At 40.9% G+C, this 10,628-nt stretch overlaps 1 pseudogene; it reads left to right on the top strand.

Moving 5' to 3' along the window:
• Nucleotides 1-1,374: 1,374 nt before the first annotated feature.
• On the top strand, nucleotides 1,375-1,748 carry LOC110193613 (adenosine 5'-monophosphoramidase HINT1 pseudogene; annotated as a pseudogene).
• The last annotated feature ends 8,880 nt before the right edge of the window (nucleotides 1,749-10,628 follow it).

Below are 10,628 nucleotides of genomic sequence, written 5' to 3'. Positions count from 1 at the left end.
AGTGATTTTGGTTGTAATCCTAACTCCTTTGTATACCAGAATATCATATTCCAAGCCTTCCACTTCTTTAACTTGAAAGCTACTAAATCTTGTGTGATCATTACTAAGGATCTTTACAGAGATCCTTACTCTGTGACATTTGAATTGTTTCTTTCTGGATGCTTGCAATATTTTCTCCTTGACCTGGGGCTGTGATGTTCCTGGAAGTTTTAATTTTGGGATCCTTTTCAGGAGATGATTGGTAGATCCTTTGAATTTCTAATTTGCCCTCTGGACCTAAGTAGTTTTCCTTTATGGTTTCTTAAAATATGGTGTCTAGGCTCTTTTTTTGATCATGGTTTTCAGGTAGTCCAATCTTAAACTAACTCTCGATCTATTTTCTAGGTCATTTGTTTTTCTAATGAGATATTTCACATTTTCTTCTTCTTCTTTTCATTTTTTGACTTTATTTTATTGTTTCTTGGTGTCTCAGGGAGTCATTATCTTTTACTTGCCCAATTCTAATTTTTAAGAATTATTTGCTATGATGAGCTTTTGTGCCTCATTTTACATTTGACCTATTCTGCTTATAAGGAGTTCTTTACCATTAGGCCAATTCTGTTTTTTAAGGTGTTATTTTCCTCAGTATTTTGTCAACAATGCCTTGTCAACCAAGATGTTAATTCTTTTTTCACAATTTTCATACATAACTTTAATTTCTTTTCCCAATTTTTCTTCTACTACTCATCTCTTTCTTTAACTCTTCCAGGAATTTTTGTTGGGCTTGGGTCCAATTAAAATTTTTCTTTGAGGCTTTTCTTGTGGCTATTTTCACATTGTTGTCTTCTGAGTTTATCTCTTGGTCTTCTCTGCCACAGTGGCAGCTTTCTATGATCAAATTCCTTTCTTTGTGGTTTGCTCATTTTCTAGCCTATTTATTGACTTTTAACTTTATGTTAAAGTTGGGCTCTACTCATTTGGGTGTGAGGAGGCACTCTCCAAAGCTTCAGGTTTTATTGTTCTGTTGTTATCAGAGCTAGTTCTAGGGGGTTTCTTTTGTCACTTCCAATGTGGTAAAATCAGGGCAGAGATGTGGTCACTGCTCTCCTGGTCTGTGCTCTGGTCTTTGACCAGGTAGGGCTCCAGGTCCCCTGCAACCACAAGCTCTATCATTCCTCTCTGCCTTTGAGTTGTGACGAGGGCCCCTGCTCTCTTGCACTATGAGTGCTTCTCTTCATCCTGTTTCTTTCAAGTCTTGTATTTGTATTTCAGATTTCCTATTTAGCTCTGATCTTTTCATCAAGAATGCTTGGAAGTATTCTATTTCATTAAAAATCCATTTCCTTGGGAGGCTGCAGCAGAAGGTGGCAGGAGCCAGCTGCAGGAGCTGCCACTATGGCAGATGAGATCAGCAAAGTTCAGACTGCCCAGCCGGGGGGAGACACCATCTTTGGGAAAATAATTAGCAAGGAAATCCCGGCCAAAATAATTTTTGAGGATGACTGGTGTCTTGCTTTCCATGTTTGCCCACAAGGTCCAATTAATTTATTTTGATACCTAAGAAACTCATTACCCAGATATCTGTTGCAGAAGAAGATGATAAAAAACTTCTTGGACATTTAATGATTATTGACAAGAAATGTGCAACTGAGCTGGGTCTGAAGAGAGGATACTGGTGGATCAATGAAGGTACAGATGGGGGATAATCTGTCTATCATATCCATCTGTGTGTCCTTGGAGGACATCAGATGAAATGGCCTCCTGGATAAATTGTTGGAATGATTTGTTTTATTTAGGGAGCAAGGACATATATGTTAAGCTGAATATACTTAATGTTTTCTGTGAAATAAGAAATTGGGAAATCACTTCAAAATGTACACAATAAAAGACAGTTATCTGTTTCCCAGGGGCAAAAAAAATCCATTTCCCTCCCGTAGCATTTTAGTTTGTTTTGCTGAATTAGTTGTTCTAAGTTATAAGCGTATTGCTTTTGCCTTTTTAAATATTTTATTTCTAGTTTTCCATGCTTTTATATTGGTAGTTGCTAAATCTTGTGTGGTGTTGACTATAATTCCTCGGTTCTTGAACTCTTTCTTTCTGGTGCTTGAATCAGGACTCTATGTTAAGGCCAAACTCTGAGCACTCTTGGAGGGAACAGCTGAGTTTTGTTTGGTCTTGATTTGTATCTCTGGTCCTAGTGCTACTTCTTCTGGATATTGGATTCTGCGTACTTCAAAGACCTCAGGGGCCACTTAGGCCAAGGATCTGCAAGCTTTCAACCTACCCAAAGGGGTCTGGCCTAGGACAAAATCTGGTCTCTTTCCTTCTGGTCTGAGCTTTCTAAGCTCCTGACCATGGTTTGGGTCTGAGAGATATGACTATAGGCTTGTCCCTGGTTGGAGCTCCAGTAGATTGCCACTGGTCCTAGCCTCTTGTTAGTTAACTAGAAGGCTCTGTAGCTTTGAAGTGATACAATCACAGACACCCTTCCTTGGTCTGAGCTCTTCCCTGGTTATTCAACTGCAGGCCTCAGACTGGACTGGGAGTTGAATTTAAGACCAGACTACAGGATAAAAACCTCATAGCTGTTACTCACTTCCATTCCTGTTCCTTGATCAGTCCCAGAAATATTCATTCCTCTCTCCACAATGCTACATTTGGGATAGAATTCTTCTTTTCTATAGACAAAGTTCCACAAAGTACAACTTCCAGAGAGATCAAAGTCCAGTGGCTAGACAAAAGTCAAGAAGACCGGTGATGGTTCAGGATGTAGTGGATGACTTTGGTGTCTTCAGTACCTGACCAATCTCTAAGCGCTCCACAGCACCTGCTGCAGCCACCTTCATGGCCACTGGAACAAATTATTCTCATTTTTCTGTTCTACCAAGGGAAGCCTTCACAAGCTTGGGATATACATCCCCCTAACTCACTGATGGGTTTGAGGATGGTCAATTGCTCTCAATCTATTTCATTTTTGTTTGTTTGTTTGTTTTGCTAGGCAATGGGGTTAAGTGACTTGCCCAGGGTCACACAGCTAGTAAGTGGTACGTGTCTGAGGCGGGATTTGAACTCAGGTCCTCCTGAATCCAGGGCGGGTGCTCTATCCACCACAGCACCTAGCTGCCCTCCCAACCTGCTTTAGCCCATTTGTCAAGATGGTTTTATTGGGGGAGTGGCTGCTGCACATGCTACAGCTTCTTGGAGCCACAGGTTGGGCGACAGGTGGACACCAAAGATGGAAAAGCTGCCCTGAAAAGGGCTCATTAGGCATTCACACCAGAGGCGTTAGTCCTCCCTGAATACCCCATGCCCTTCATCGAGCGGAGGGATGACATGGTCGGATCCTGCCATACTTAAATAACGCAACTAGAAAGGGCTATGAGAGGAAAGAAGCAGAAGAGTATTGATTTGAGCACACATTTACATAAAAGGTGGGTCCCTAAGGAGCGAAATCTGTGTATCCACACAGCCCCCCAGGGGAACTTTCATCCCCAGAGACGGCAGGCATGGAGAAGCAATGACAGAGCCTCTTGGCAGCAGAGATAGCAGCTAAGGAGAGGCAGATATTCCATTTATTTTTCTCTAAACTAAATTTTGAATTTATATACCAGGCCCTGGGATTTGAGGCAGCGGTTAGGGTGGTAGCCCAAGTATAGCCCAAGTAGCCAAGTAGGTTGAGAGCTCTCTGATAAACCGTGGGTACGTGGAGCAGCAAAAAAAAAAGCAAAAACACAAACAACCTATGCCTACTCAATAACCTCTGAAGGAGCCACCGGCTGGTAGCTTGAGTGTTCCACCATCTAGTGGCCAAACTATATACTATATGTTCTTGCTGGTTAATGTATGTAATTACATAACTCAGGTTCTCCTGATTCCTGGTCTGGTGCTCTATCCACTGTGACACCCAGCTGCCCCCTTCCCCCTCCCCTCCTTCAATTCAATCTAATTCCAACTCAAACTCAACTGCTGCTTCATGTCATTCATGCCAGTTCAGTTCAAACAACATGTATTCTTCTCATCTTACGAGGCGAGAATGGAAGAGAGCACAACACATGAAAAATCCCTTTGGTTAGAGCTTATGGGGCTCATTAGGCCAGCACTAAGGCCGAAGGTACCACCTCCACGTGAGCCAATCAACAAATAATTATGAAGTCCGTCAGTGATCAATAAACATTCAAGTACCAGGCACCGGAGATACAAACACACAGAAAAAAGGACAACCCCTGCCCTCAAGGAGTGTACTTTCTACACACACACACTAAATACAAGGTAGTCAGTGGAACAGAAAAAGCATGTTAAGTGCCTCCTCTGTGCCAGGCGCCACACTAAATGCTTTACAAATATTATCTCATTTGATCTTCATAACAAACCTGGAAGGTGGGTGCTGTGGCCTCCATTTGGCAGTTGAGGAAACTGAGGCAAGCAGAGGCCACTTGGCTCTCACACAGCTAATAAGTCAACTTTGACTTTGGGTCTACCTGGCTGCAGACCCAGTGCTCTGCCTACTGGGGTACTACCTAGCTGGGTGAGATACCATCAGTAGTTAGGGGGATCAGGAAAGGTTTCAAGTAGAAGACAATGATCTGAGCTGAATTTTGCATGAAGCAAACAAGGGATTTAAAGAGGCAGAGGTAAGAAGGGAATATATTGCAGGCAGCTAGGTGGCACTACATTGCATGGAGCTCTGGACCTGGAGTCAGGAAGACAAGTTCAACTCACTAGTTGTGTGACCCTGGGCAAGTCACTTGGCCTCTGCTTGCCTCAGTTTCCTCAACTACAAAATGGGGATAATACTAGTACTTACTTCCCAGGGCTGTTGTGAGGATCAGGTGTGATAGTATTTGTAAAGTATTTTACAAATCTTAAAGAGTTACATAAATGCTAACTACAATAACGATGATGATGATGATGATGATTCTACAGGACGGGAGACAGAGGCAGTTGAGTGTAAGGAACAGCTGGAAGGCCATTTTGGCTATAGAGTGGTGAAGGGAAGAAATATATATATGTATATATATGTGTATGTGTTTATATATGTATATGTGTGTGTATATATATATACATATACATATATACATATACATACATATATATATACACACACACACATATATATATATACATATATACATATCACAAAGCTGAAAAGTTAGGTTGGGGCCAGATTATGAAAAATTTTAAACGCTAAAAAGAGAGTGTAGAGGTTCAATTGTAGAGCTGATAGAGAATCCATCACTAGAGTATGCTGAATAGGAACATGACATGGTCTGGCTCATGCTTAAAGAAAGTCCCTTGTGGGGCAGCTAGGTGATACAGCAGATAGAGTACTGACCCTAAAGTCAGGAACACCTGGGTTCAAATCCAGCCTCAGACCAAACGCTTGACACTTACTAGCTGTATGACCCTGATCAAGTCACTTAACTCCAATTGCCTAAAAATAAAAAAAATAAAATAAAAAGAAAGTCCCTTGGGCAGCTGAGTGGAGGATGGATTGAAGAGGCGAGAGGTCCATTAGGAAGCTCTAGCATTAGCTCAGGTGAATGAAGATGATGAGGACCTGTCAGCATCACGTAAAGGAATCCTTGTTCACTGGACAGAGACTGGACTGAGGGCCTGGTCTGCTGTCTCATTCATGGATTATGAGCTAGAGAGGGCCATCTCCAGTCATCTCGATCTATATCTTACCACTGGACCCAGATAGCTCCAGAGGAGAAAATGAGGCTAGAGACTCTGCACAACCCTCCCTCACTTGAATCCTGTCATGGCATCACCTCTCTGATGTCATGGTCTGAAGGACAAACAACAACAACAACTTTAATTATGTGTTACCTGCTTTTTTCCCTAGGTTTCAGAAAGCAGGCAGACAGCCAGGTATGTGTAGCTATTGCCATAACAGCACGCACTAAGTGTGTATGCCTAGCCCAATATATTCTTATTCCCCAATTCCCCAGTCGGGATGTTTGTGTTACCATAGGTAGTATTGCAATGAATATTCATTACCCATAGAACCTTTATTTCTTGACATTGACCTCCTAGAGGTATATGCCCAGCAGTGAGATTGCAGGGTCAAAGGATACATAGGAATAGTTTAATAATGTTCTTGCATAACTCCAAGTTGTTTTACAGAACAGTTGAACCAGTTCACAGCTCCAATTGTCTAATGTGCCTAACTCTCCACAGCCCCTCCATCATTGTTTCTATCATCTACAAAAACTTGATGGTATGATGTAAAACCTCAGAGTTTTAAAATTTTACAGCTCTCTTATTATATCAACTTTGGCACAATTCTTCATATATTTAACTAATGTATTTCTTCACCTGGACACTTCACATTCTCAGACCACTTATCTATTCAGGATTGGCTTTTAGTTTTAGGTATTTGTGTCAGCTCCTTATGTATGTTAGCTCTTTATTTTATGACCCAGTCAAATTAGCCCTGAATGCCATTCAGTAAGTTAATTGTCAGTGGGGATTTCAAAACCTTCATAGGCAGTGGCTTCCGAAAGCAGGTTAAGTATATCTGTTTACCAAGTAATTTCACATTTGTTGTTGTTCTGTCCTGTCTGATCTTTGTGACCCCATTTGGAGGTTTCTTGGCAAAGATACTGGAGTCGTTTGCCATTTCCTCCTCCAGCTCATTTCACAGATGAGGTGCTGAGGCAAACAGGGTTAAGTGACTTGCTCAGGGTCACACAGCTAGTAAGTGTTTGCAGTCAGATTTTAACTCAGGAAGATGAGTCTTCCTGACTCCAGATGCTGCACTCTATCTACTGTGCCAGTGTTAGCCATGATTTCTACATCAGTCACATCTTGTTCTGTGGCTCATTGGTGTAAGAGGCCTAGTGCAATATAGGATACTTCTATGAGGAGACTTCCAGATACCTCCAGATAAAGGTCAAGGCTGGATGCTGTATACTTGCCTACTGAATTCTCCTATAAAGCAAAATGTAGTTCCGCTTAACTTCTCCTATTTCCTTTTGCTATTTCTAATATAAAACCAGTCTTTTAAATAAATATATATGTAATCAATTGAAATTTGCATGATGATTTTAAAACCATGGTTTTTTTTTCTGTTGTTTTGTTTTTAGGCAATTGGGGTTAAGTGACTTGCCCAGGGTCCCACAGCTAATAAGTGCCAAGTGTTTGGTCTGAGGCCGGATTTGAACTCAGGTCCTCGTGACTTCAGGGCTGGTGCTCTACCCACTGCGCCACCTAGCTGTCCCTTCATATTTTCTTTTTTAAAATATTATTTATGATTTCTAACAACTATTTTTAAAATTTGAATTCCAAATTCTCTCCCTTCCTCCAGTCCTTCCCCCACCCATTGAGAATGCAAGCAATATATCAATTATACATGTGAAATCATGCAAAACATATTAGTCATTACACCATATTTTCAATTTAATTAATAACATACTTTGTTTCCCTGGTAAATTTGTCTGGTTCCCCAGTGATAACAGGTGTTTTTCTATCATTAGGATTTAATGGCTTATAACTGCACTAAGACTTTCCTTGTATCAGAGATTCCAATAATAAAGAGAAGCAACATGGTGTAGTAGATGGAGGGCTAGTCTTTTAATCAAGACCCAGGTCCAAGTACTGCCAATGAACTGACCATAAACAAGTCACAACCTCTCAGTATTTCAGGAAACTCTAAAATTGGAAGTCTCAAGGATAACGTTGGGCAGCAGTTGGGAACCTGTGGCCTTCTAAGTCCTCAAGTGTGGCCCTTTGCCTGAAACCTTTGTTCTGTGAAGTTTGGATTCAGTCAAAGGGCCTCACTTGAGGACCTACAGGGTCACATGTGGCCTCAGAGGCCACAAGTTCCCAACCCCTGGTGTTGGGAGTTTCTACATGTCAGGTTCTCTATACTGATTAAATTCCAGGTCAAGATAATACTTCTCCCCCACCTACTGACATAAATAAATTATTCCAAATTTTTTTTCACTAATAATTTTAATAATCAAAATATGTGGTAGAGGGAGACAATGTGGCTTAGTGGAAAGAGCATAAGATTTGCCAGCAAAGGACCCATGTCTGAATTCTAGCTTGGTGACTTACTACCTGGGTGACTTTGGGAAAGTCACTTACTATTTCTGGTCTTATTTCTTCATTTATAAAAAGAGTCAGTTGGACTATATTATCTTTAAAGTCTCCTCCAGCTCTAAATCATTTGATTCTATGAATTAGGCAGACATGAATATATGGTTCATAAATACAGGTAGGCCTCCCATTTTTTTTCTTTTAATAGCATCCTTAGGAAATAGTAGCAGCATAGGGAATTTTGGATCAAAGCTTATGATCAGTTTAGTAACCCGTTGTTTAATGGATATATTTTGTAGATCTTTTAATATAGGGTTCAGAGTGATCACAGAGAACCTGGTAAAGGATGCAGTCGAAGCTGAAGCTGCTGATGAAAGGGCCAACACAATTTTGGGTACGGCCAGGAAACACAATAGAAATGCTTCTCCTCTTGTATAAAATGATAGTGTGCCCGCACCTGTAGCCTTATGGACAAGACTGGTCACTGTCACTTGACAATGATGTGATGGAGGAGCTCCCAGTGAAAGTAAGTAGGAATGGAGGGATAGGAGTGGGCAGGGGGAAAGGAATGACAATAAACAAATAAGAATAAACAAAAAGACTTTTCAGCTGATTGGTGAATGGATGAAGGACTTTGTAAAATCTGGAAATACTAGGGCAAAAAAAGATTTTCTGATTCTGACCCCATCCCCTGTGAAGCTGGAGAGAAAGTGGGAAACTAGGAACAGATAAAGGAAAGTCCTCACAATTAGCAGTGAATTATGGAACTTTTTTTTTTAAAATCAGGCTGATTTCAGAGATGTCAAACATGAAGCCTTTGTCAGCAGCATTCCTGAATGCAGCCTGAACCAGATTAAAATATAATTGGGAAATATTTAATAAAATAAGTTAAAATATTATAAAACCGATAATATTACATTTTAAAATTGTCAATATGTGACCCATAGGAATTCTTGCATGTGGATTAGTGGCTCCCATTTCTGTTAGAGTTTGATACCATTGATCTAGGGAACTCCCTGTGGGAGAAGTCCTACTAATGGAGATCTCCACCTACTGTATAACTTGAAGGCTTTCAGCAGGGGTCTTTAGCTCTTTTCTCCACATGGACTTCTCTGGTAGTCTGGAAAAGCCTACAGAACTTCTCTCAGAATTATGTTTTTAAATAATTGAAGGAAATGCTAAATTTCAGTTGGAGGTTAGTGAAAATAAATATACGTATATGTATATATGTGTGTGTGTATGTGTGTGTGTGTGTGTGTGTGTGTGTGTGTGTGTGTGTGTAAGTGTGTATCAGGGGCAGTTAAGTGACATGGTGGATACAGTGCCAGGCCTAGAGTCAGGAAGACTCATTTTCCTGAGTTAAAATCTGGCCTCAGACATTTACTAGCTGTGTGACCCTGAGCAAGTCATTTAACCCTGTTTGTCTCAGTTTTCTCATCTGTTAAATGAGCTAGAGAAGTAAATGGCAAACCACCCCAGTATCTTTGCCAAGAAACCTCCAAATGGAGTCACAAAGAGTTAGACATGACTGTATGTATGTTTGCATACATATACATATATACACACATACACACACATATATTTACCTACCCAAGTTCATGGACCCTCTGAAGTCCATCCACAGACCCCAAGTTAAGAACCCCTCTCCTAGAGGGTTAGTTGCCTATGGAATTCAGAGGTTAAATGACTTGCCCAAGGCCACACAATCAGTATATATGAGAAGTGGTATTTGAACTCAGGTCTTCCTGACTCTGAGTCTGGTTTTCTCTACTATAACTCCTGCACACAAAAGTGTGACAGAAACAAGAAATATATATGGGTCATGAAAAGGTTTGAATACATTTCTGAAGGACAGAGCCATGAATATGGCATAATGGAAAAAAATAAAACCTCAGGAATTAGGACCTTGGACAGAGAATCATAACACTTGGGTTCATATCCTGTCTCTTTCACAGATTATGTAACTTTGGGAAAGCACCTCACTGTTCTCAGCTGTAACATAGCACCCCTCCAGGACCTAAGAGTAGAGTCAGAACTCTTGGGTTGTAGATTGGATCCCTTACCAGGTGGCTGGCTACTGCTTCCAAGTTCAAAAGTATTCTGTGGTACTGTACTATTAAAACCATAGCTTACAGTCCCCTCTACCTATGTGTTTACCTTTTATAGTTATCCAGTAGACACAAAAATTAGCTCAAAGAAAAATGGTACACTCTGGGCAAGTCACTTAACCCCCAATTGCCTCACCAAAAAAAAAAAAAGAAGAAAAATGGTACACTTGAAGACAGTAGCTGTAAAACATCTGCATATACTTTGGGTGCAATCTCCCACAAATGCAACAAGAAGAGAGCATATACATGAAGTTCATGGCCCTGATGTCCTTCCTCTTCCCACGATATTGTCATGCTTCTCCCCCAGCTGCAGTATCTGTTGGGTGCATTGTGTATCTGGGCTTCCTGGGTCTACTCCTCTCTCAAGCTCAACTCCCAAATGCCAGGGCTAATTCAATCCATAACTGGCTCTTTTCTGTTGCCAGGGGTTTGCTCTCTTTAGATCTGGCCTCCAAAGACCCGGCTGTCTCTCATTTGGATGGTCATTCCAATAGAAAA

The sequence above is a fragment of the Phascolarctos cinereus genome, unplaced genomic scaffold (assembly GCF_003287225.1).
Source record: "Phascolarctos cinereus isolate Bilbo 61053 unplaced genomic scaffold, phaCin_HiC Scaffold_2;HRSCAF=192, whole genome shotgun sequence".
In the NCBI taxonomy this organism is placed as follows: Eukaryota; Metazoa; Chordata; class Mammalia; order Diprotodontia; family Phascolarctidae; genus Phascolarctos; species Phascolarctos cinereus.
Note: the sequence above shows the minus strand (reverse complement) of the source record. Positions and strands in the feature narration are given on the sequence as shown.